This window comes from Triticum dicoccoides, chromosome 2A, assembly GCF_002162155.2.
Source record: "Triticum dicoccoides isolate Atlit2015 ecotype Zavitan chromosome 2A, WEW_v2.0, whole genome shotgun sequence".
Classification (NCBI taxonomy): Eukaryota; Viridiplantae; Streptophyta; class Magnoliopsida; order Poales; family Poaceae; genus Triticum; species Triticum dicoccoides.
In genome coordinates, this window is record NC_041382.1 from 48,210,630 (window position 1) to 48,234,297 (window position 23,668).

Sequence of the window (23,668 nt, forward strand, 5' to 3'; positions counted from 1 at the left end):
TTTTTTTTGCCGTCTGAGTTCAACAAAATTATTTTACATACAATGCAAATTACTTATACAAAGCATGGAAAGTTTGATAAAAGTGGATATGCATTTGCCATGGAAATTTCCGGCCTTTTTTTTGTTATTTCACATGCATGGCAATTTTCTTACATGAAAAGTGGCAATTTTAATTTAAATACCATGCGAAAAATTTATATGTATCTATCACGTCATATTTTTTGTTTATAATTTGTGTCATTTCACGTACATGACAATTTTGCTAGTGTAAAACATGGCAATTTTAACTAAAATACAATGGCAAAAAATTTAACATGCATCTTGCCATGACAATTTTTGTTCATAATTTTTTATTGTTAATTTTCCCGTGGCATTTTCCTAACATCAATTTTCACCATGGCAATTTTTTGAAAAAATGCCATGTGGTCATTATAGAATTTTTGGCATGCTTTTATTTTAGAGTTCAAAATGTTGCAAAATTGTCATTGTGAAAGAATAACATCGTGCTAAATTGTAAAAAAATTGTTCTACTTGAGTGGCAATTTTTTTGGAAAATTTCATTTGTTGTAAAAAAATCATGGCAATTTATTAGTAATGTGTATAATTTAGTCAGGTGGCCAAAAATCCATCTTCCGGTATGCTTTTGAACTTCTACTCGTACGTTGGCATTTTTATAGCTCAACACATGAAAAATTCCCCCCTTTTGTTACGTAATGGCAATTTTGTTTGTTTTTTGTTTAGCTGTTCAAAATGAGGTCCACAACATCAGTTTTCTAAATCTTGTTTAGAGTCGTCACAGGGGTTTCCAGTTTTCTCGTGGAGTGGGAGTGGTCCGCTTAGGGGTTGGGTCAAACGAATCCTTCATTGTGTCCCCTACCCAAGATCGAACGTTCTTGTTCGCTAGGCGGTCATTTCCCTAGGAACGATTCGCCCGTTCAGAATAGCCTAGAAATCCGACGTTCCCAGATATTGGGGTCCTTTTCTTTTGGGTCAAGATTGCACGAATGTTGATCTTGGTTCGAGATAGCTTAGCAGCCAAGATTATATTTCAGTTTATACTATTGTCCATGCATTGGGTTGCAACAGATACAAATATTATACGACATAGTCCATGATTTATCTGTCTATATTAATTGATTTTAGTATTTATGGGTGAGATGATCAGCCAATGGTGTCGGTTACTTATTGTCTAAGGAAGGTTGCAGGAATGAACTATGCAAAACATGGTTCCATATCCCTCCGGATTATATTTGGATGCTTTGAACTCGGATTTACCCAAAGATCGTTGAATAAATGCAACAGTTCCAACTCAAAAATAATAATACTTCGTTTTAGCATTTTTATCAAATTCTACCCCTGACTTACCTAAACAAGTATGTCTAACGATTTTATTTGTTGAAATAACTTATTTGTTAAGATCTTACTAGTTTGCATAATTATTTGATAAGTCAATAAAGAGGTACCACAATCCATATATGTCCATCTTTACAAATTGTATTTTCTGAGTAATTATTCACGCTAAGGTTAGACGCTCGATGCACAATTATAAGTCATGACGGAGTCCCGGAGATGAAGCTTTTAAAGTTGCGGAAAGTCTTTTAAAAGAAGGGAAGTCTTAATTTCATATAGCGGTGGAATAGGATACGTATAAGGAAGGGAAGAGGCTATAGCGGAAGAAAGACAAGACATGAACCTGGCTCCTGAGCTCAAATAATGTCAATATAAAATTCAAACAAGACTTAAAGTTGTGCAACAAACACGTTGGACTGTTCTAGTTATGTGCAACATTTTGTGAAAAATAACATTCACGGTGCTCTAGAAAATAAACAAAATTGATACTCAAAAAAACTATTTAGCCTTTTGAGCATTTTTTTCAAAGCACCACGAGTGTTATTTCTTCATTAAGTTTTTCCTGCAGGTTTAACACGAAAAAATTTGTCTACAAAAGTTTGTTTTAATCTGCATTCTGTTCACCAGGATGCTTGTGAGCAGGATGAATATCCAAAGAAGCCTATCGATAATTGTTACTCCAGGATCAATGCATTTTGGTGTTCCGTGCGTTCATCTTACTATTCCGGTATAAAACCCTATGCTTTATTCAAAAGAACAAGCCCTATGCTTTAGAAAGGAAAAACAGTTTGAACCCCACAACGGTTAGGGCCACTTATGCCGAACAATTCAAAGTTTGAGGACATCAGCACCCACTCGACAAACAATTGCAGGCATTCTACTCGCCCATAATTCAACAACATATATTAGCAGAAAATAAACATCTGCACGATGAAATTACGAGACGGGGACAAGACTCTGTTGTTGGAATTTGTATACAGCCGAAACTGCAGCAACAACTAGGGCGCAAAGCTTGACTGTCGGTGTGTCTAACTGAAAGAAACAAGGGCATGTAAACCTCTACACACGAGGTGATGAAGGACGCAGCTTTGTCTCCTCAGTGGTTGAAGCTTCTTCAGTTTCGTCGGACTTGAATTTCCACTCTGAAAATGAACCATGGATATCTGCATCTCAGACTTTCTTATGGACGGTAATCAGATTGTGAAACGACAACCACAACTCTAACTCAAGTACAACTAGTAATGTAAACGTACCTGCTAGTTTACTGTAACTGAAACAATCAGGGAACTCTGTGAACCATCCCCACTTGCTTGCATCTACTACAATACCACAGCATTTTCTAGGGAAGCAGTTTACCCACAACAATTGAACTACATGTTTTCTAGAGAATTGTGTGGTACATGACTACAAATTACACTTGCCCAGATTCTTCATAGCAAAGGATGCATTCCAAAGCTTGCCACCACATTGTGTGACGATTCAGTATTCGACTAGACAGTCTGTGCAACTTACTCACATCATTCACTCCTACTCAATGTAAAATATTAGGAGACAATGACAGTTCTAATGCAAACGATACAGAGGAGCTAACTGCAGTCCCCTCCACATTTTCTCATCCGGGCCTGGGACCGGCAAAGGCAGTGTTAAACTACTCCTACTTAAACACAAAAAACAGCAAACACTACAAACAATTATATTCAGCTAAGCATACAAGCCACACAATCAACCAAAGGCAGCATTGGCACGACAAGCGATTGGCAATAAATATTCATGCAAAGTTTTCACAACATCACAAGACTGACATGGGGCGCAAACAAAGAATGCCATAAATTCCAGAACCTGAATGGGAGTAACTAATTTATCTAGTGGGATGAGCGAGATTCAAATCTTTGCACAGAGAAAGCTTTTGTAGTTTATACAGGGTCAGAGGACCGTAAGATGTGTGAACAGATACTTCCGTGTCTTTAAAATCTATATATAGGATTTATTATGTAGTATGAAACAGAATGGGTTTGTCTAAGAAATCGACAGGAATAATCAAATTAGTACTTTTGCTAGTTGCCAACTAAATTAAAACTAGGAAGTTTCCAGAAAACTACGAATATATGTAATTAAAGAGAATATGTGGTTCAAGATTCAGAATCCAGATCAAATTAGCAGTTCGCCAGAAAAGAAGGTCAATTAGCCATTACAGGACTGTCAGATGTGTGAACACTATGAAATTATAGATTTACGTAATTGAAGATTCCATTATCCATATCAAATTAGCAGTTCGGCCAAAAAGATGGTCAAATTAGCCATTGGAGGACTGTCAGATGTGTAAACGCTATTAAATTAAATTATATATTTAATACGAATATGTAATGGAAGATTCCATAATCCAAATCAAATTAGCAGTTTGCTGTAAAGAGATCAAATGAGCCACTGGAAGACCGTAGAGATGTGTGAGCGCTTTGTGTCTTTAAATCCAGGATGAATGAAGTATGAAAACAAACTGCCGTATGTTGAAAGTAATCAGCGGGATTCGTCATCAAATTTGCCAGAGTGTTTAAAAATCATCAAATTAGCCAGACTGTTTTGCTAGTTTGTCAATTTAACATTGGAAGTTCCCCAGAAAACCAAGAAGATGCATTGAAGAATCCAGATCTCACAGGAGAAGCACCAATGAGAATAACATCACTTCTGAAAATCAACTCCATACGAAACAAACCAGAATCATATTCAGTGGACATGAGTGGAGTGTTCAGGGCAAAATATTTGTTCACGCTTCCAGTTCAGAACCTTCAACTCTCCATTGTTTTATACTCCTAACATCTTTATTTAATAGCCAAATATCAAGTCATCAATATTACCAAACTACAGGAGGCCACTACTGTTAAATCAACACAAATGCGAGGGTGGGATCTTTCAGTTAAAATTTATGTGCACACTAAAATTTGATTTGTGTCATAAGATGAACCTAAAGAACGTATGTAAACAAACCAAGTGCAATCATGGACAAGAGTATGTAGAATAGTAGACCGACAAATCCAAGTATGACCAATTCATATATTCATATAATATGCTTTAACATTTTTACTGCATTCAGAGCTCATGTACATGCGATCTTTACTTCCTATTAGGTGATAAATTTGCAAGTTGAAAGATACAAGCAGCCAAATATCAAAACCAAACTTCCTGAAACAGTATGGTAACGAGGTAATTAATAGCCAAATCAAACTTTGTTAATCTACTATTACAAACCGAGTACGAACTGATATTTCCATTCTGGACCCTTGTTTGAGACTTCTAGCATTTTCTTGATATGAGCAAAAGATGAGATCATATTCCATCCAAACCACATGCAAGTTGAAGAAGATACCGTAACCAGTAAGGTGGCACAACAGAAACGAAGTAAGATGATTCAGGACAGTTGAAAGAATCAGATGTGCACACTACCAGCTCCAAGCTGCACCAAAGATATGAGGCCACTGAATGCAAGTTCAAACTGAAAACTACCACAAAAACCATCATGCTTCAGGATCACTAATCAGAAGTCAAAACCATCAAGGGAGTCCATTTGCTTCACCAAGGCCATGCGCTAACTGATTATCCAACTCTACAATTTTGCAATAAAACCTCCAAAAATGCAAATCAATGAACGGCCCGAATATAATCACCATACTTAAAGTTTCTTCAAGGAAAGTCAGACCATAATGAAATCTGGGAAATCAGTTGAAACAAGCATGGAATCCAGGTGTTAGCTTTTGTGGTTGAAGAAGACCCATCCAGAACGAAGCTCCCAAACAGCCATCAGACAAACATAAATCGAAGAACTTAAGGTATAACCACTCAAATCTGACATCACCAAGCACAGATGAGGAATCCAGTAAACCAATGTGACCAAACATGGGAAACTGACCTGCCTCAAGTCCCCTTCACCATACGTTCACACACCACATGGAGCATCATTTCCAGACCAGATCAAGATTCAGTCCTGCAAGCCAAATTGTAGAGGAGGCGATAACAAACGAAACAAACAGACCATCTACGAGACACTGACCTGACTCCATGTACAGAACAAAGGTTTGGGTCCAAACTCCTAACTATTATATCTTGCCAACCCACACAAGCAGAAGACCAAGAGAACACAGGGATCAAGAGTACAGATAACAACCATGGAGAACTAGTCATTGCCCACATGGCCTGGGCTAAAGAAAAATCTGCAACCATAGGAAGGTCAGGGGCAAAAACCTAAGAGATGGCCAAGTAACTAAATGAAATAAAGAAAATGGGAAGGCAAGAGTCTTTTTCAGCTGTAGGATGTGCCATTAGTTGAAAGCTCTGGATTATCCTCATATTCGTGCTGCATATGAATCTGTATTTAAAATATCTAGTAAGATAATTTATAGGTTATGTAAGTTACAATGAATTGAAACGATACTAGTAGATTTAGAAGATCAGTAGACGGATTCATCATCAGGCTGTACAGGAGTTCGTCAACTACAACCTGCAGCGAGCAAGAGACCTTTTCTATAAAAAAATTGTAGGGGAAATGCTGCTTATAAATAGCCAAACCATGGACAAAACGATGAGTGGGAACAAGTAAAGCCTGTCTAAGGAGGTATGGATGCTGGAGGACAACAACGCCGGTTCCAAACTGCAGTTATATCCTTTCCAAGTCAGTATCTGCAAGAGCTGATAATTACTAAGGCAAAGAAAACCTAATCTCTAGAGAGTTCAATTATAGAATAAAAAAGGTTGAAAAAGTTTTAGCCACAGAAGGAACCGTCATGCCAAGGCAAAATAGGACTGCCTTCTAAGCCATATTATTCCAATTTCTGGAGAACCACCAACAGATAGTTTAAATCAGAAAACTGTGGGAAACCAAAAACAGAACAGTGGAGACGGAAGAGTAAAACAGAGGGAGTGATAATTATCCAAACACAGAGCAGCAAGATGCGTCGCTCCTGCTAAGCCATATAATTCCAATTTCTGGAGAGCCACCGACATATCCAGATATATCCTGCACATAGGCCCAGACTTCCTAAATATATCCTGCAACTGATACCCGCAGAAGACCAGCACAGGGATCAAGAGTACAAACAACAAATCGATCCAGAGAGAGAGAGAGAGAGAGAGATATCGCAAACCAAACGATTTTAACAGATTCCGACTCACTACCAGCATGGTTTGGGCTTTAATCTGCAACCAAAGGGAGGGCAGAAGGAGAAACCTAAATCAAACACATGAACAAGTAGCTACGTGAAACAAAAATAAGAGGCGAGTTAAAACTGGAGCAGTCTTTTTCATAATAGGACGTTCCATTAGTTTGAATCTTCATGTTTGAACCTTCGAGGATAAATCTGAATTCAAAATATTGTCTGGTAAGATAATTTTAAAGGCTGTCTAAGTTCTGATGAATTGAGAAAATAGTATATTTAGAAGAACTGCAAACAGATTCAAGTCAGCATCAGGCTGGACGAGTTCATCAACTACGACCTGCAACGAGGAAGATACCTTTCTATAAGTTATAAGAGGAAAACTAGGCTCAGCTAAAGCATGCGTCAAATGTGTTGAGGTAAAGGGTAAGTAAGCCTGTCTCGGCCGGAAAGTCAGGTAGACAACACTGGTTCCAATTATTTCGCTCCCAAGTCAGCATCTGCAAGAGCTGAGAATTACCAACCAAGGCAAAGAAACTAACATTTCGAAAGTTCAATTATCAAGGGAGGATAAAAGGTCGGATATGTTGGGCCACAGAAAGAACCGCCATGCCGAGGAAAAATAGGACCACCCGCTAAGCCATATAATTCCAATTTCTGGAGAACCAGCAAAAAAACTAAATCAGAATTGTCCGGCAACTAATTGAGCTATGGAGAAGAAACTGAACAGAGAGAGTAATGATCATCCAAGCACAGGTCAGCAAGAAGATAGGTCACTCCCGCTAAGCCATATAATCCTAATTTCTGGACAACCAGCAACAGATCCAAATCAGAATTGTCGGAGACTAAAATTGAATTGAGGAGAAGGAATTAAATAGAGGGGTTCGTAATCATCCAAATGCAAATCAGCAAGAAGATAGGTTGCTCCTGCTAAACCTTACTAAGCTCAATTTCTGAAAAACCACAAATGAATACAGATCAGAACTGCCAGGACTAAATTGTACTGTGCAAACCAAATAAATTGAATGGGGACGGAATTCATTATCCAAACGCTGATCGCAAGTTCCAGGTTCCAAAGCTTCATTATCCAATCAATCAAAAAGATTTATCAAACTCCACCAATTAACCCCAATTTCTGGAAAACCACAAACGAATACAGATCAGAACTACCAAGGGCTAAATTGTATTGTGCAAACCAAATAAATTGAATTGGGACGGAATATATATTATCCAAACGCAGATCACAAGTTCCAGGTTGGTAAGAGATCCAACGCTTCATTATCCAATCAATCAAAATGACGAACAGAAACCAACTCTCCACCCTATGATTCATCTGTGCAGAACTACTACACTCCTGCATCTGCTGCAAGCAAAGGAACACAAACACACACTAAAAGCGCGACCAGCTGCTACAATAAGAATCTACCAGGACTTCTCTAATCCACCTCATATTAGCTGATGATGAAGAAACATGTCATGAGAACCAGAAGACCACACGGGCGATAGCATTCAAACCTGACCTGCTCAAAGCCCCTTCAACATACAACACCACAGGGCTCTCCACATTACAGATCCAATCCTGCAACCAATGTGTGGAGGAACACAACTAAACCAAACAAACCGTTGATAGAGCACTGACCTGACTCACTGTACAGAGATTTGCCCATAAGCCCAAACTTCGTAAATATGTCCTGCAGTCCGACAGGATAAGAGTACAGATAACAAATCGAACCACATAGAGATAGACTGCAAACCAACCGATTTAACAGATTTTGACTCACTACCAAGTACCAACACGCTCTGGCTAAAATAAATCTGCAATCACAGGGGGGCACAAGCAAAAAAACCTAAATCAAAGGCATGAACAAGTAGCTACGTGAAATAAAAATAAGAGGCAAGAGTTAATAATGGAGCAGAGTCTTTTTGTTGTAGGATGTGCCATTAGTTTGAAGCTCCATTCTTGCACCTTTGCAGATGAATCTGAATTTAAAATACTGCCTAGTGAGAGATCTTCAAGGTCATCCAATTAATGATGAATTGATTAGATTTAGAAAAACTGCAAACAGATTCAACTCAGCATCAGGTTAGACTTTGCGTTTGTCACAACTGCAACGAGCAAGATACTTCTCTGTAAATTAGGGGGAAACTAGGCTCAGCTAAAGCATGCTTCAAATGAGGAGGTAAAAGTTATAAGAAAGTCTTGTCTGGGAAGGTCAGGTAGACAGCATCGATTCCATTTATATCCCTTCCAAGGCGATGTCTGCAAGAGCTGACAATTGACAAACTAAGGCAGAGAAAACTTGTCTGGCGTGTTTTAATTATATTTGATGAGCCACAGAAAAGGAACCGCCAGGGCCACCCGCTATGCCGTATAATTCCAATTTTCTGGAGTAGGAGCAACAAATCCAAATCAGAATTGTGTGGAGACTAATTGAACTGTGGAGAAAAGAAAATGAACAGATCATCCAAACACAGGTGAGGAAGAATAACAAGTCGCTCCCGGTAAGCCGTATAATCCCAATTTCTGGACAACCATGAACAAATCTAATTCAGAACAGACTAAGAACTGTATGGATGAAGGAATAAAATAGAGGGGGTAATAATCATCCAAACGCAGATGTTGCTTCCGCTATGGCGTGTAATCCAATTTATAATTTCTGGAGAAGCAAAGAATTCAGATCAGAATTGCATGCCGTTGACTAGTGTGCGAACCAAGAAACTAAAATTGGGAGGGATTTAGTATTTATTATCCAAACGCAGATCGCAGGTTCCAGGTTGGTAGGAGACCCTAAGCTTCATCACTCAGAAGATCTGACCATATCATCAGAACAACAACCGGCGAACCGTAACCAACCAATCAATCAGAATAATCATGAATAGAAATCAAACCTCCACCAAATCCTCGAGGGCCTCGAATTGATCCACCTCGCAGTAACGAATGATTGACGGAATAAACCAGAGCGCTAGGGGAACCAGAAGATCACGCGGGCCATATCCATTTGATTTGAAAGCTGGAATATATCACGGACGAACGCAGGTGATGGAACCAAGGAAGCGATCTGAACTCGCACGGGACACTGACCTTGCCTCGGCCTCCGGCTCCATAATCAGAGCTCCGATTCCGAAAACCAGGCTCGACGATCCTGCAACCAACGCACGCGGATGCGAATAGGAATACAAGGAACACAGGATCCACAGTTGCAAACAGAATTGGGCACGCGAAACAGACTCTGATATAGATTCGCAAACCAAATGAATGAATCCCCCGATCGATCGCTTCTCGGGCTCGCACGGAGGCGGAGGAGGCGGGCCGAATCCCCTGCCTGCGAGCACAGGAGGCAGAGGCGCCGAGGAGCGAAATCAAACGCGATTCGAAACGAATCGAGATTTTGATGGACAAGGGGGACGCGAGGAGGCGACTCGGGCGAGAGCAGAGGCGCGGGCAGAACGAAAGCTCCAAAGGAGAAGAGAGGAGACCAGAGCGCGGGGTGGAGGGGGCGCACCTGTGGCGCCTTTTGTAGGCGGTGCGGGAGGGGGGAGCCGGCCTGGCGCTGGCGCCAGCCGGTTCCTTAGCGGACACGGCTTCGCCGCGCTGGCGTGCCCGGCCGCGGGTTAGGAAAGCCATAATTCTGCTCTGCGGGGACGGGTGGGCGGCGGAAATCAAAAGGGAGCTGAGCAGGTCGGCAAAGCCACGCGACGCGGAGATAACAGTTGCGCGTCCGTCTCGGGTTGGGACGTGGGCCGCACCGACGGAACGGGAAATTTCTAGGGGGCTCGCGGCTCGGGGGCCATGTGATGGGAGATGCCGTGTGTGGCTGCCGTTGATTGCTGACCGTGTCCGTGAGCGCGAGCCACGACCAACTCGTGGACGAGAACGTGGAACAGGCGGTGCGCTCGGGGAGGAGCGTTGCCCTGGTCCTAAACGTGATCCGCCGAATCAGCTGCTGTGTTAATGTGCCGTTCATGATGAATTTGACATGCTACCAATCCATTTGACAATGTCAAATTCGGTTTATCAATCCACTTGACAATGTCAAATGCATACAATGATTGAGCTCCCATGATGTCTATGGTAAAGCCAATAGATTTTTTTTGGAAGACCCAGCAAATTGCTGGCGTTTCATTGATTTAGTAGAGGAGAGAGTGACAAAATGTTGTTGATCAAGTGATCTATGGGATGCAAGAAAGATTACAGCGAGCCTTGGGAAAACTTTGTTCCCGGCTAAAGGTTACAAAAATGCGACACCTCACGTCACGTCCCCGAAAGGTTGCTCTATGCATTTGGCGCCGACCATCCTCCATTGCTCCATGTCTCGCAGGCATGCCTCGATGATATGTCTCTCATTGGCCTGCTTCCCGCCGGGCACACAAGTGTTTTGCTCCAACCAGGTGTGCCACGCAACGAGGGCGATCATCGATTTGGTACCCTTTCTAACGGATGTTGCTGATGCTGATCAACTGGACGCAGTCCATTGTCATGGTTCCCTTGCTCCACACATCATGGTCCTAAACGTGATCTGCCGAATCAACTGATGTGTTTACACGACTCACTTGTTTTGTTTTAATTGTCTAAAAAAATTGTTTTGTTTTAATTTTTGGAAAAGCTAATTTCTGAACCACCGCAATATTGCAACAGATCCAAACGCTTTCCGTTGGGGCAACGCTAGGCGCCGGCACACCGGTCCAAATTTGGGCCGGTCATGCCCCGCACGTCGGATCCCTCCCTGTCCATTCGTTGGATCTAATCCCCTTTTCACCCCCCTACCTATTGATCCTGCATCTGTTTATTTCTTCTATTTTCAAAAATCAAAACGACACGCAGCGCACCTCCCCCGTCCGCCCCAGGCCGCCGCAGCGCCCCGCTAGGCTGCTCGGGTAGTCTCCGCTCACGTCCTCACCGGTGACGTTGAAGGCCCCGTCTCATGGACAGTTGCAGCTTTTTCCCCAATTTCTCATGAACAACGAAGAAAAAATATGGTGGTAGCAAAAGAACTCACCGCTCGTAGCAAAAATTGATGACAATTGCAGCAAAAAAACGACCTCACCAATTTCTCAGTTCTCACGAGCGATGAAGGAAAAGATGGTGGTAACAAAAAAAATTGCCAATTGTAGCAAAAATTGATGGAAGATAGCAGCAAAACAGACCCACAATTTCTCATGTGCGATGAAGAACAAGATCGTGGTAACAAAAAGCTCGCCGGTCATAGAAATTTGATGTCGGTTCCAGCACCCGCGGTGGCCGGTTCCAACATTGGTGCGTGCTGGTTGCAGCTTTTTCCGCTGAGCGTCGCCGGTGCCAGCAGCCGCGGCAGCCGGTTCCAGTACCCGCGGTGGCTGGTTCCAGCATTGGTGCGTGCTGGTTGCAGCTTTTTTCGTCAAGCGTCGCCGGTGCTAGCAGCCGCGGCAGCCGGTTGATACGTCTCCAACGTATCTATAATTTTTGATTGTTTCATGCTATTATATTATCTGTTTTCGATGTTTAATGGGCTTTAATATGCTCTTTGATATTATTTTTGGGACTAACCTATTAACCAAAGGCCCAGTGCCAGTTTCTTTTTTTGCCTATTTTAGTGTTTCGCAGAAAAGGAATATCAAACGGAATCCAAACGGAACGAAACCTTCACGAGAATCTTTCTTAAAACAAACGCAATCAAGGAGACTTGGAGTGGAAGTCTGGAAGTCCGCGAGGCGGGCACGAGGTAGGAGGGCGCGCCCCCACCCTCATGGGCCCCACGGAGCTCCACCGACGTACTTCTTTCGCCTATATATACTCTTATACCCTAAAACATCAGGGGGAGCCACGAAACCACTTTTCCACCGCCGCAACCTTCTGTACCTGTGAGATCCCATCTGGGGCCTTTTCCGACGATCTGCCGGAGGGGGAATCGACCACGGAGGGTTTCTACATCAACACCATAGCCTCTCCGATGATGTGTGAGTAGTTTACCACAGACCTTCGGATCCATAGTTATTAGCTAGATGGCTTATTCTCTTTATTTGGTTCTCAATACAAAGTTCTCCTCGATGTTCTTGGAGATCTATTCGATGTAATACTTTTTGTGGTGTGTTTGCCGAGATCCAATGAATTATGGATTTATGATCAAGTTTATTTATGAATAATATTTGGTTCTTCTCTGAATCCTTATATGCATGATTTGATATATTTGCAAGTCTCTTCGAATTATCGGTTTAGTTTGGCCTACTAGATTGATCTTTCTTGCTATGGGAGAAGTGCTTAGCTTTGGGTTCAATCTTGCGGTGTCCTTTCCCAGTGACAGTAGGGGCAGGAAGGCACATATTGTATTGTTGCCATCAAGGATAAAAAGATGGGGTTTATATCATATTGCTTCAGTTTATCCCTCTATATCATGTCATCTTGCTTAATGCATTACTCTGTTCTTATGAACTTAATACTCTAGATGCATGCTGGATAGCGGTCGATGTGTGGAGTAATAGTAGTATATGCAAAATCGTTTCGGTCTACTTAACACGGATGTGATGCCTATATTCATAATCATTGCCTAGATATTCTCATAACTATGCACTCTTCTATCAATTGCTCGGCAGTAATTTGTTCACCCACCATAATACATGCTATCATGACAAAAGCCACTAGTGAAACCTATGGCCCCCAGGTCTCTTTCTTATTATTTGATGTCGGTTCCAGCACCCGCGGTGGCCGGTTCCAGCATTGGTGCGTGCTGGTTGCAGCTTTTTCCGCTGAGTGTCGCCGGTGCCAGCAGCCGCGGCAGCCGGTTCCAGTACCCGCGGTGGCTGGTTCCATCATTGGTGCGTGCTGGTTGCAACTTTTTTCGTCAAGCGTCGCCGGTGCTAGCAGCCGCGGCAGCCGGTTGATACGTCTCCAACGTATCTATAATTTTTGATTGTTTCATGCTATTATATTATCTGTTTTCGATGTTTAATGGGCTTTAATATGCTCTTTGATATTATTTTTGGGACTAACCTATTAACCGAAGGCCCAGTGCCAGTTTCTATTTTTTTTTGCCTATTTTAGTGTTTCCCAGAAAAGGAATATCAAACGGAATCCAAACGGAACGAAACCTTCACGAGGATCTTTCTTAAAACAAATGCAATCAAGGAGACTTGGAGTGGAAGTCTGGAAGTCCGCGAGGCGGGCACGAGGTAGGAGGGCGCGCCCCCACCCTCATGGGCCCCATGGAGCTCCACCGACGTACTTCTTTCGCCTATATATACTCTTATACCCTAAAACATCAGGCGGAGCCACGAAACCACTTTTCCACCGCCGCAACCTTCTGTACCTGTGAGATCCCATCTGGGGCCTTTTCCGGCGATCTGCCGGAGGGGGAATCGACCATGGAGGGTTTCTACATCAACACCATAGCCTCTCCGATGATGTGTGAGTAGTTTACCACAGACCTTCGGGTCCATAGTTATTAGCTAGATGGCTTATTCTCTCTATCAGGTTCTCAATACAAAGTTCTCCTCAATGTTCTTGGAGATCTATTCGATGTAATACTTTTTGCGGTGTGTTTGCCGAGATCCAATGAATTATGGATTTATGATCAAGTTTATTTATGAATAATATTTGGTTCTTCTCTGAATCCTTATATGCATGATTTGATATATTTGCAAGTCTCTTCGAATTATCGGTTTAGTTTGGCCTACTAGATTGATCTTTCTTGCAATGGGAGAAGTGCTTAGCTTTGGGTTCAATCTTGCGGTGTCCTTTCCCAGTGACAGTAGGGGCAGCAAGGCACTTATTGTATTGTTGCCATCGAGGATAAAAAGATGGGGTTTATATCATATTGCTTCAGTTTATCCCTCTATATCATGTCATCTTGCTTAATGCATTACTCTGTTCTTATGAACTTAATACTCTAGATGCATGCTGGATAGCGGTCGATCTGTGGAGTAATAGTAGTATATGCAAAATCGTTTCGGTCTAATTAACACGAACGTGATGCCTATATTCATAATCATTGCCTAGATATTCTCATAACTATGCGCTCTTCAGCAATTGCTCGGCAGTAATTTGTTCACCCACCATAATACATGCTATCATGACAAAAGCCACTAGTGAAACCTATGGCCCTCGGGTCTCTTTCTTATTATATTGCATCTCTTTTTATTTACATCGCATCTCGTTTACTATTTTGCAATCTTTACTTTCCAATCTATACAACAAACATACCAAAAATATTTATCTTACTATCTTTATCAGATCTCACTTTTGCGAGTGACCATGAAGGGATTGACAACCCCTTTATCGCGTTGGTTGCAAGGTTCTTGATTGTTTGTGCATGTACTAGGTGACTTGCGTGTTATCTCCTACTGGATTGATACCTTGGTTCTCAAAAACTAAGGGAAATACTTATGCTACTTTGTTGCATCACCCTTTCCTCTTCAAGGGAAAACCAACGCATGCTCAAGAGGTAGAAAGAAGGATTTCTGGCGTCGTTGCCGGGGAGATCTACAACAAGTCAAGACATATCAAGTACCCATCATAAACTCTTCTCCCTCGCATTACATTATTTGCCATTTGCCTCTTGTTTTCCTCTCCCCCACTTCACCTTTACCTTTTCTTCGCCTTCTTCCCGTATGTATCTTTGTTTGTGTTTCCATGTGTCTTCTATTTGCTTGCATCTTTGCTTGCTAAAAATCTATTTATATGGATCCACTTAAAGTGTTCTACTTGGATCATCTTCGATCCTTATGCGCTCGTGCTGAAACCCCAACCAGCCTAGTTGATGGGAAATCTTTAGATGAGCATGCTCATTTTGTGCGTCATCGTTTGTTTGAAAAAGGGAGACTCTTATGGGATCAAATAAACAGATTGCTGTGTTATGCTTGGAATTTTGTGAAATTTATGATTTTACTTGTTGTCCTAAGAACCCTAAAAAACACCTCCCCTACCTATGTGAGATTAATGATAATAAAATCTTATCTTCTTATGCAAAGGGTGTTTATAGTTACTACGATATCGAACAAACTGAAGAATTTTTTTGCTTTTAAGGGTGCTTATGAAGTTGCTTCTTTGATTAAAAAGTTTGACATTACTCTCTACGAATCTGAAAAATTTGACGTACTTAAACATTGCTACGAAAACTATGCTCATAATGTCTGTGTCAAAGAATTTATTGAAAGAATGACCGTTTCTTGGGAAGAAAATAAGGATATGCATGAATCTATAGATAATTATGATTCTGATGATTTGATTGAAATATCCCTTGATGAACATGATGCTTGCTATTTTTGTGGCCAGGATGCCAATATTTATGAAGATGAGTTTGCTATAGACATGAGATTGTTGCTATTGCACCCATGCTTGATAGTTCCTTCGATTAAAAGCATGATTGTAATGATGTTATTATAAATTCTCTTAATGACAATTGTGTTAATGATATGCAAAACCTCAAGCTTCGGGATGCTAGTTTTGCTATGACTACTATTTGCTGCAATGATCATGATTGGGGTGATTCTTCTTATGATCTTGAAAATTTATTTAAGCCCCATGATGAATATGAGATTGATAATAATGTTTGCAGTAATATTGAAAGTGGGTTTGGACGAGTGTCAACTTTAGATCCCACATATTTGGAGAATGTTCAATCTTATGAAGTTTTTGATAAAAGTGGGTTTGGAGAGGTCATGACTTTAGTTAATGTTAATCCCACTATTTTGGAAGAGTGTCAACTTTGCATACATATGGATCGTGTTAAGAATATGTTTTGTGATACCTATATTGTTAAATTTTCTTATGATCCTACATGTAATTATTATGAGTGAGGAAAATATGGTTGTAGAAATTTTCATGTTACTAAATTACCTCTCGTTATGTTGAGATTGCTATTGTTTCTTTCTCCTTCCTTGCATATGCTAGTTTTTGCTTGTCTTGATAATTTGTTTGCTTATATAATGCCTATGCATAGGAAGTATGTTAGACTTAGATGTGATTTTCATATGCTTCATGATGCTCCATTCGTGTTCAATTGCTATTTTTCATGTGAGCATCATTAAAATTATAGATGCCTAGCTAGGGGCGTTAAACCATATCGCTTGTTGGGAGGCAATCCAATTTTATTTTTGTTCTTTACTTTTTGTTCCTGTTTATTAATAAATAATTTATCTAGCTCTGTTATGATTGTGTTTTTATGTTTTAATTAGTGGTTGTGCCAAGTAAAGCCTTTATGATCTTCTTGGGTGATTGTTGTTTGATCTTGCTGATAAAAACAGAAAGTATGCGCTCACGAAAATAATTTTCATTTTTTACCAGAGAGCGATAAAATACCAATTCTAAATGCAGTAGATCAATATACAAATTATTTATGCATCATAAATTTTCAGAATTTGTGGAGTTAGAGAAGTATTGGAAACCTCTAGATTGCTACACACTATTTTGTTTTTACAGAATCTGTTTTTCGTGTGTTATTTGCTTATTTTGATGAATCTATGGGTAGTATCGGGGGGTATGAACCACAGAGAAGTTGGAATACAGTAGGTTTAACACCAATATAAATAAAGAATGAGTTAATTACAGTACATTAAAGTGGTGATTTGTTTTCTTATACTAACAAAGCTCATGAGATTTTCTGTTAAGTTTTGTGTTGTGAAGTTTTCAAGTTTTTGGGTAAAGATTTGATGGATTTTGGAATAAGGAGTGGCAATAGCCTAAGCTTGGGGATGCCCAAGGCACCCCAAGGTAAAATTCAAGGACAACCAAAAGCCTAAGCTTGGGGATGCTGTCAGATCTCAGGTTCTAGCAAAACCCTCAGGGTTCGAACACTGGGGTGCGCGCGAAGATCTCCCCCTATTGGTCCACGTCCTAGCTTCGCTAAGATCTCGAGGGCAAACTCGACGAACTCACAACACAAAGGACACAAGATTTATACTAGTTAGGGCCACTGTTGTGGTGTAATACCCTACTCCAGTGTGGTGGTGGTGGATTGCCTCTTGGGCTAAGGATGAATAGTACAAGAGGAAGAACAGCCTCCTGAGGCGAGGTGTTCTTGTGCTTGGTGAACTTGTGGTTGTTCGGATCTCCCCCCTAGCTATGGTGGTGGCTAGTCCTATTTATAGAGGCCCTGGTCCTCTCCCCAAATATTGAGCGGGAAGGGAGCCAACAACGGCCAATTTGAAAGGGGACAGCTAGTACAGCGTATCCTGACAAAAGCAGTCTGTGCCTGCAAAAGGCTCTGGCGGTGATGCCGCCTTGGGCTCCATGGTAACCTCCGTCTTGCCGTCTTGCTGGTCTTGGTCTCATTGCACTGATATGGAAACCTTTGCTTGACACCTCGGTACTCCACGCCTGCGCTTGCTTCCTTAGCAGCAAAGAGGAAACAAAGACACTATGCACGCTGGCGCCCTCCTGATCTTGATCGTCATGGCTCACGTCATTGAAACCTCGTGAGGTTTGCCTTGCCTTGAACTCTCCGCCCCTCTCGAGCCAGCCTGGTGAGGGCGCTCCCGAGGAGGTCGTGTGTCATCCGCCTCGCGAGGCTTGGCCCCTCGCGAGGGTCTTGGGTGCTTGTTGGTGAAGATGGGTCGTACGGGCCCACTTGTAGTACTACACCATGGGCCGCAGGCAGGCAAGTCTGGGACCCCCGTTCCTAGAACACCGACAGTAGCTCCCGGGCCCAAGGCGCACTCGGGCTTGGCTTCGAGGCAAAGCCAAAGGTCAAGTGCGGAGCACCGCGGGCCCCAATAGCCTGCGGCCTTGGTCGACGCATGGCGGTTGATTGGACGTGGGTGTCTCCGCTTCCCCACGCAGCCTCGGCAACTGCTCGACTATCAAAAGGCCGGCGTAGACAGCGCTTGCCTTCACTGCTTCCTTTTGCCTTGCCCCAGATCCCCTTCTTGCTCCCTGCTTCCGAAATCTCCAGATCTACTCCCGTCCTTTCCCGCATCAGTGACCAATGGCGCCCCGAAGGGTCAAGCCCGCCTCGTCGTCGGCTTGGTATGAGCCAGCCCTCGACGCGCCTAATGTCTCGGAAAAGAACCTCGCCGCCACACGCTTGCTGACGGCGGGGGAAAGCAACGAGAAGGGGAAGACCGGGCTCCGGGCCGGCTCCGACGTGCCGGAGCCCGAGGGAAGCACCTTATTCCCCTTCTTTACGAGCAACATCATCGCGGGGCTGGTTCCCCCCTTTTCTGACTTCTTCTTCGAGGTCCTGGACCACTACGGACTGCAGGCGCTGCATCTTCATCCCAACTCTATCCTTCTCTTGTCGATCTTCGCCTACTACTGCGAGGCGTACCTCGGCGTGATGCCGTCCGTGGCTCTGCTGTGCCACTTCTTCTTCCGCATCAACGATGCCCATACCTCTGGGTGTGCCAATTTCATCACGGCCGGCAAGGCCAACTCAATCTCGAAGACCGGGAAGAAGGCAGACGGCTTTCGGAGCAAGTAGGCCATGATGGACGCCAAGTGCGTCCATCCACACTTGACGCTGCCGACGGAGATGCCCCAGTCCGACAAGGGGTGGTCTCGTGCAAAGCTCACTGACAAGCGGGCGATGTTGGTGCTGGAGCAGATGAACGCCGACCTGAAGCCGGGCAACGCGAAGGCGGCGAAGGTGACAGGGGCCATGCTCCTGAGGGAATTCCTGATGCTGCGCGTAGCCCCACTCCAGGTGCGTATGCGCCCCCTATGGGAGCTTGGGAACGAGGAGGACAAGGTTCACCTAAGCCCGAAAGCCTTGTCCGATGATGAGCTGGCTGTGGCTCTCCGCATCCTGGTCGGGGACGACCAGGAGTACCCGCCGAATGTCTTCACTCCCTTGTTCTGCTGCAAGGACGGGGCACTGGTCGTGGCCTCTAGGCCGACCTTTGACGGGCGCGGACTGGTGCCTCCGGCGCCCACCGGGGCCCCTGCGGCGCTGACGCCGGTGGACCTGTCTTCTGGTGAGTCCCGCGGGAAGGAAGAGAAGGAGGAGGAAGACTCGGAGGAGACCCCTGAAGGGACGGGGGAGACCTCCCCCTTGAGCAAAGCTGACATCCTTCGCACCCTTCTTGACGACGACGAGGCTAACGCCCGCCCGGAGAAGGGAGAGCCGCCTGTCATCCCGACAAGGGACCGATCGGTGTTGATCCCCCGGGACGCTGCTTCTGCTCTGACGCCGCCTGGAGCTGCTTTCGGCCCAGCTGCCACTCCTGCTTCTGCTTTCGGAGCTGGCGCGCCTGTGCCTCGGGTTGCGAAGCTTTCCGACTTCAAGCTCCCGAAGCGGAGGGACTATGTCACGGTGGATCAGTAAGTGTCCCCGTCTTGCCTTGTTCTTGTTGTTGATGCTTGTTTCCGACTCTTTTTCCTTGTTGTGTAACCAGGCTGACGCCTGCGGCGAAGAGGAGAAGGGAGAGCGAGGTGGTGCTGCTTGAGTTCGGGTCGCCTCCTGCGACCACACCCCTCTCCATGAGCAAAGATGGGGATGGTGCTCGTGCTTCTCCAGCCCGATCATCCTCGCGAGGCTGGGTGGAGCATCCTCAGGAGGAGTCAGCCCCCGAAGCGCCACTGACTCAGGAGGTGCCAGTGCCCGGCTCGGGTGCTGAGGTCCGAGAGGCTCAGGAGCTTCCTGCCTCCCAGGCCATGGTGACGACGATGCCTCTTCCTCCTTCTGCCATGTTGTTGACCCCAGGTTCCTCCGCTTCTCCTGACGTCCTGGAGCGGGCCCTTTCTGAGATGGCCCGGCTGCGAGAAGATCTCCATAGCGCCGAACCCCTCCTGGCGGCTAGTCGCCTAGAGCTGGTCTTCGGTTGGCTCCATTCTGACGTGTTTGTTCGGGCGGCGCTGAGCCAGGTCACGGCGACCTCTGAGGGGGAGAAGCGAGCCGCAGCTCAGGTAGCAGCTGCTCGTGAGGCGGCGCTGAAGGACGCCGAGGCCGCCCAAGGTCACTGCCAGGTGATGGAGGCCGAGCTGAAGATCCTGCGTGATGAGTGTGCTGAAGTTGCCCGTGGCTGTAAGGCGGAGGAAGAGAGGATGAAGGCCCGGGAGGACGCCGTCAAGGGTCGTGACCCCGAACTGGAGCAGCTGGTGCAGGCGCAGGCCACTGAGTGCGGCCGGCTAGAGGAGCTGGAGCAAAAGGTGCAGGCTGAAAAGGCCGAACTCGATGCCAAGGCGAAGGTTCTAGCCGAGGACCATGCGGCCTTCGCGCTTTTGGAGAAGAGGTCTCGTGAGGCCCTGAAGTCACTCTATGAGAAGGGTTTGGAGAAGCCGTTGGCCACCAATGAGGACGGCCCCACCCAGTTGCTTCCCTACTTGGTCGAAGCGCTTGAGGAAGTCGTGCACGGCATCGGCCCCATGGAAGAGGCAGAGTCTCACGTCCTTTCTTTAGCAGCGCTGACGCGCGTCTTCACCTACCTCCATCTTCGCGATCCTGCCACCCGCCTTGACGAGCTGCTGGAGCCCGTGGCTGATGAACACTGCTCAGCCGCCACCGCAGCCGTGAAAGGTCAGGTGGAAGCCCTGCTGGAGAAGTTCGACGCCTTCGCCCCCGCGCCTTCGACCGGTGGTGTAGGTGTAGGCCACGCCACCTAGGAGGGGGCACCTCTTGCAAGTGCCGGCGGTATCGAGGGATGACTGGCTTGCGGCTCCTTTCCTGTTGAAACTCCTGCATCATGTAGCGTGCCTCGTGGAGGCGTTTAAACTTGTGTTTGATATTCGGAGAACAATATGTCTTGTAATATTTGCTTTGAGATTTTGCGATTTCCTTCCCATTTGCTTTACATTCTACGTTGGCAGAGCCCGACCTCGCGCATACCTCAGCCGCCGTTGGGCCGACTGGATCACTAGGAAGGTCCAAGGAGTGAGGGGCTATGTGGTCAGTTAGGCTCCTGAGTTGCGATGCTCAGGAGTCCCCCTTGACGCGCAAATAGCTTGCGAAAAGGAGATGCAATGGTAGGTCTTGTGTTCTATGTCGGCAGGGCCCGACCCCGCGCATACCTCAACCTCCATTGGTCCGACCGGATCACCAGGACGGGCCAAGGAGTGAGGGGCTACCTGATCAGTTAGGCTCCTTAGTCGCGATGCCCAGGAGTCCCCCTTGACGTTCAAACGACCTTCATACCTTAGCTCCGCTTGGGAGGGCACGTGACGACCAGGTCCGAGGGACCTGGCGGGGTGGCGTACGCTTGGCCGTGACCCGAGTGCAACTCCCGTGCCCAGCCCCCTCACGCGGCTCTCCCGAGGGAAGGTGTTGTGTTGAGGCCAGACACCAAGCCCGGAGGCTCCCTGAGGTTGATACGGCCATGAGGCCACCCTCAGTTGTTTATCACCAGGACGGACCATGGCGCTTCCGCACTTGCACGGGCATAGCCGCTCCTCGACAGTGTCGACTGCCAGCACGGAGCATGGTGCTTCCACTGGTACGTGGGAGGGGACTCCCTACTGCGGAGAGCCCCCGGGGCGTGTACAGCCCCGCCCTGACACGTGGCTTGCATGGCAAGGCTAGACGAGGTGTGTCTGGGCACTCGTGAGCCAGCGTGAGACTCACGAGGCCCTACCTCAGGGCAGGTTGCACCTGGTCTTGATTCTTGTTCGCTGTGTTGGTCCTGCGAGGTGGTCAGGTAACCTGCGCTGAATGAATCTCCTGAGCTTATCGCGTGAAAAATCCAAGCACCAATGGCCCCAGGAGGTGACGTGAACGGGGCCGGCCCGCCAGACAGAGCACAGCCGTTAAATTTATCGATGTTGCAGGGATGGACCCGAGCACAAACGCCGTGCCTAACCCTCTCACCCAAAGGGTCCTAGAGAAAGACGACTGGCGCGCGGCTCCTGCAGTGGGCGACAATCAAGCAGGTGATAATCATAGATAGATTAAGCATGGAAAGCAAACTAGCTCAGGTAAATGCATGAACGATACGCGCCACTGGGTCTGGCCCGAGCGGCTTGGGGATGATGCAGCTCAAGGGGCGCCCCCAGTCTAGGTAAGCTAAAGACATAAAAAAGAAGGGATACATGCCACAGGGACGGACCCACGTGGCCTGAGAATAATGCAGCCCCTGGGCGCTCCTAGCTAAATGAACTTGGAAAATGTCACCTGGCTCCGTTGATGAAGGGGTGTTGAGGCAGCTGAAGGTACGCGGTGAAGGGGTTTCCCCTCGCGAGCCACCGAGGCCCTGGGGGTCCAGGCGGTTCCTTGAGGACCGTCGCCATCTCTGCCAGGATGGCGTGGTGCCTGGCCTCCTGAGTCGCCAGGGCATGCCGCAGGTTGCATTGATAGGCATACGCCACGCTCGGCAGGCCAAAAGGCATGTGAACATAGCTGTGCGGTGGGCCCTCGCAGCGTCCTACGCGTGAAGGCCAGAAGGGCTCCTGAGACGCGGCTCTGTTGAGCCCTGGTATGTCGATGCAGACGCGCAGCTCACCACCCTCGCCTGGGTGGGGAGCAATGCCAGGTGGGCGGCGGTCGCCGCGTATTTCTCTTGCTTCCTGAAGCTCCTGAGATATGTTGGTGATGAACTCCTGAGCGCCAGGCGCTCCTTGCCCAGTGTCCTCCTGAGGGAGAAGTGTCGCGAAACACGCCTCCAAGCGGTGCCCGAGCGCCTCCCTCGTGACGTTGGCAAGTTCTGAGGCCCTCTACAAGGGAGCCCCCGAGCCCTGCCCGAGGAGGGCGCCGAGCGCGGCTTCCTATGCGACAGAGGGAGGCGCCTGATAACCCACAAGTATAGGGGATCAATTGTAGCCTCTTTAGATAAGTAAGAGTGTCGAACCCAATGAGGAGCTAAAGGTAGAACAAATATTCCCTCAAGTTCTATTGACCACCGATACAACTCTACGCACGCTTGACGTTCGCTTTACCTAAAACAAGTATGAAACTAGAAGTACTTTGTAGATGTTTTTGGATAGGTTTGCAGGATAATAAAGAGCACATAAATAAAAGCTAGGGGCTGTTTAGATAAAGAAGCAATAAAGTTAGTATAGCGAGTGTGGAAAAGTGGTGGTAGGAGTTGCGAAATTGTCCCTAAGAAATTGACTACTTTACTAGACTGATAGCGAGTTTTATGTGGGAGAGGCCATGATACGTCTCCAACGTATCTATAATTTTTGATTGCTCCATGCTATATTATCTACTGTTTTGGACATTATTGGGCTTTATTATCCACTTTTATATTATTTTCGGGACTAACCTATTAACCGGAGGCCCAGCCCAGAATTGCAGTTTTTTGCCCGTTTTAGGGTTTCGAAGAAAAGGAATATCAAATGG

The 23,668-nt window shown here is 45.7% G+C and overlaps 1 long non-coding RNA gene across 1 annotated transcript; it reads right to left on the bottom strand.

The window, feature by feature from the left end:
• Positions 1 to 2,077: 2,077 nt before the first annotated feature.
• LOC119353132 lies at positions 2,078 to 9,975 on the bottom strand. The gene is made up of 2 exons (XR_005170319.1): positions 9,721 to 9,975; positions 2,078 to 9,634 (listed from the first exon to the last, which is right to left on the bottom strand). It is a non-coding gene; the product is annotated as an uncharacterized LOC119353132 (long non-coding RNA).
• Between the last annotated feature and the right edge of the window lie 13,693 nt (positions 9,976 to 23,668).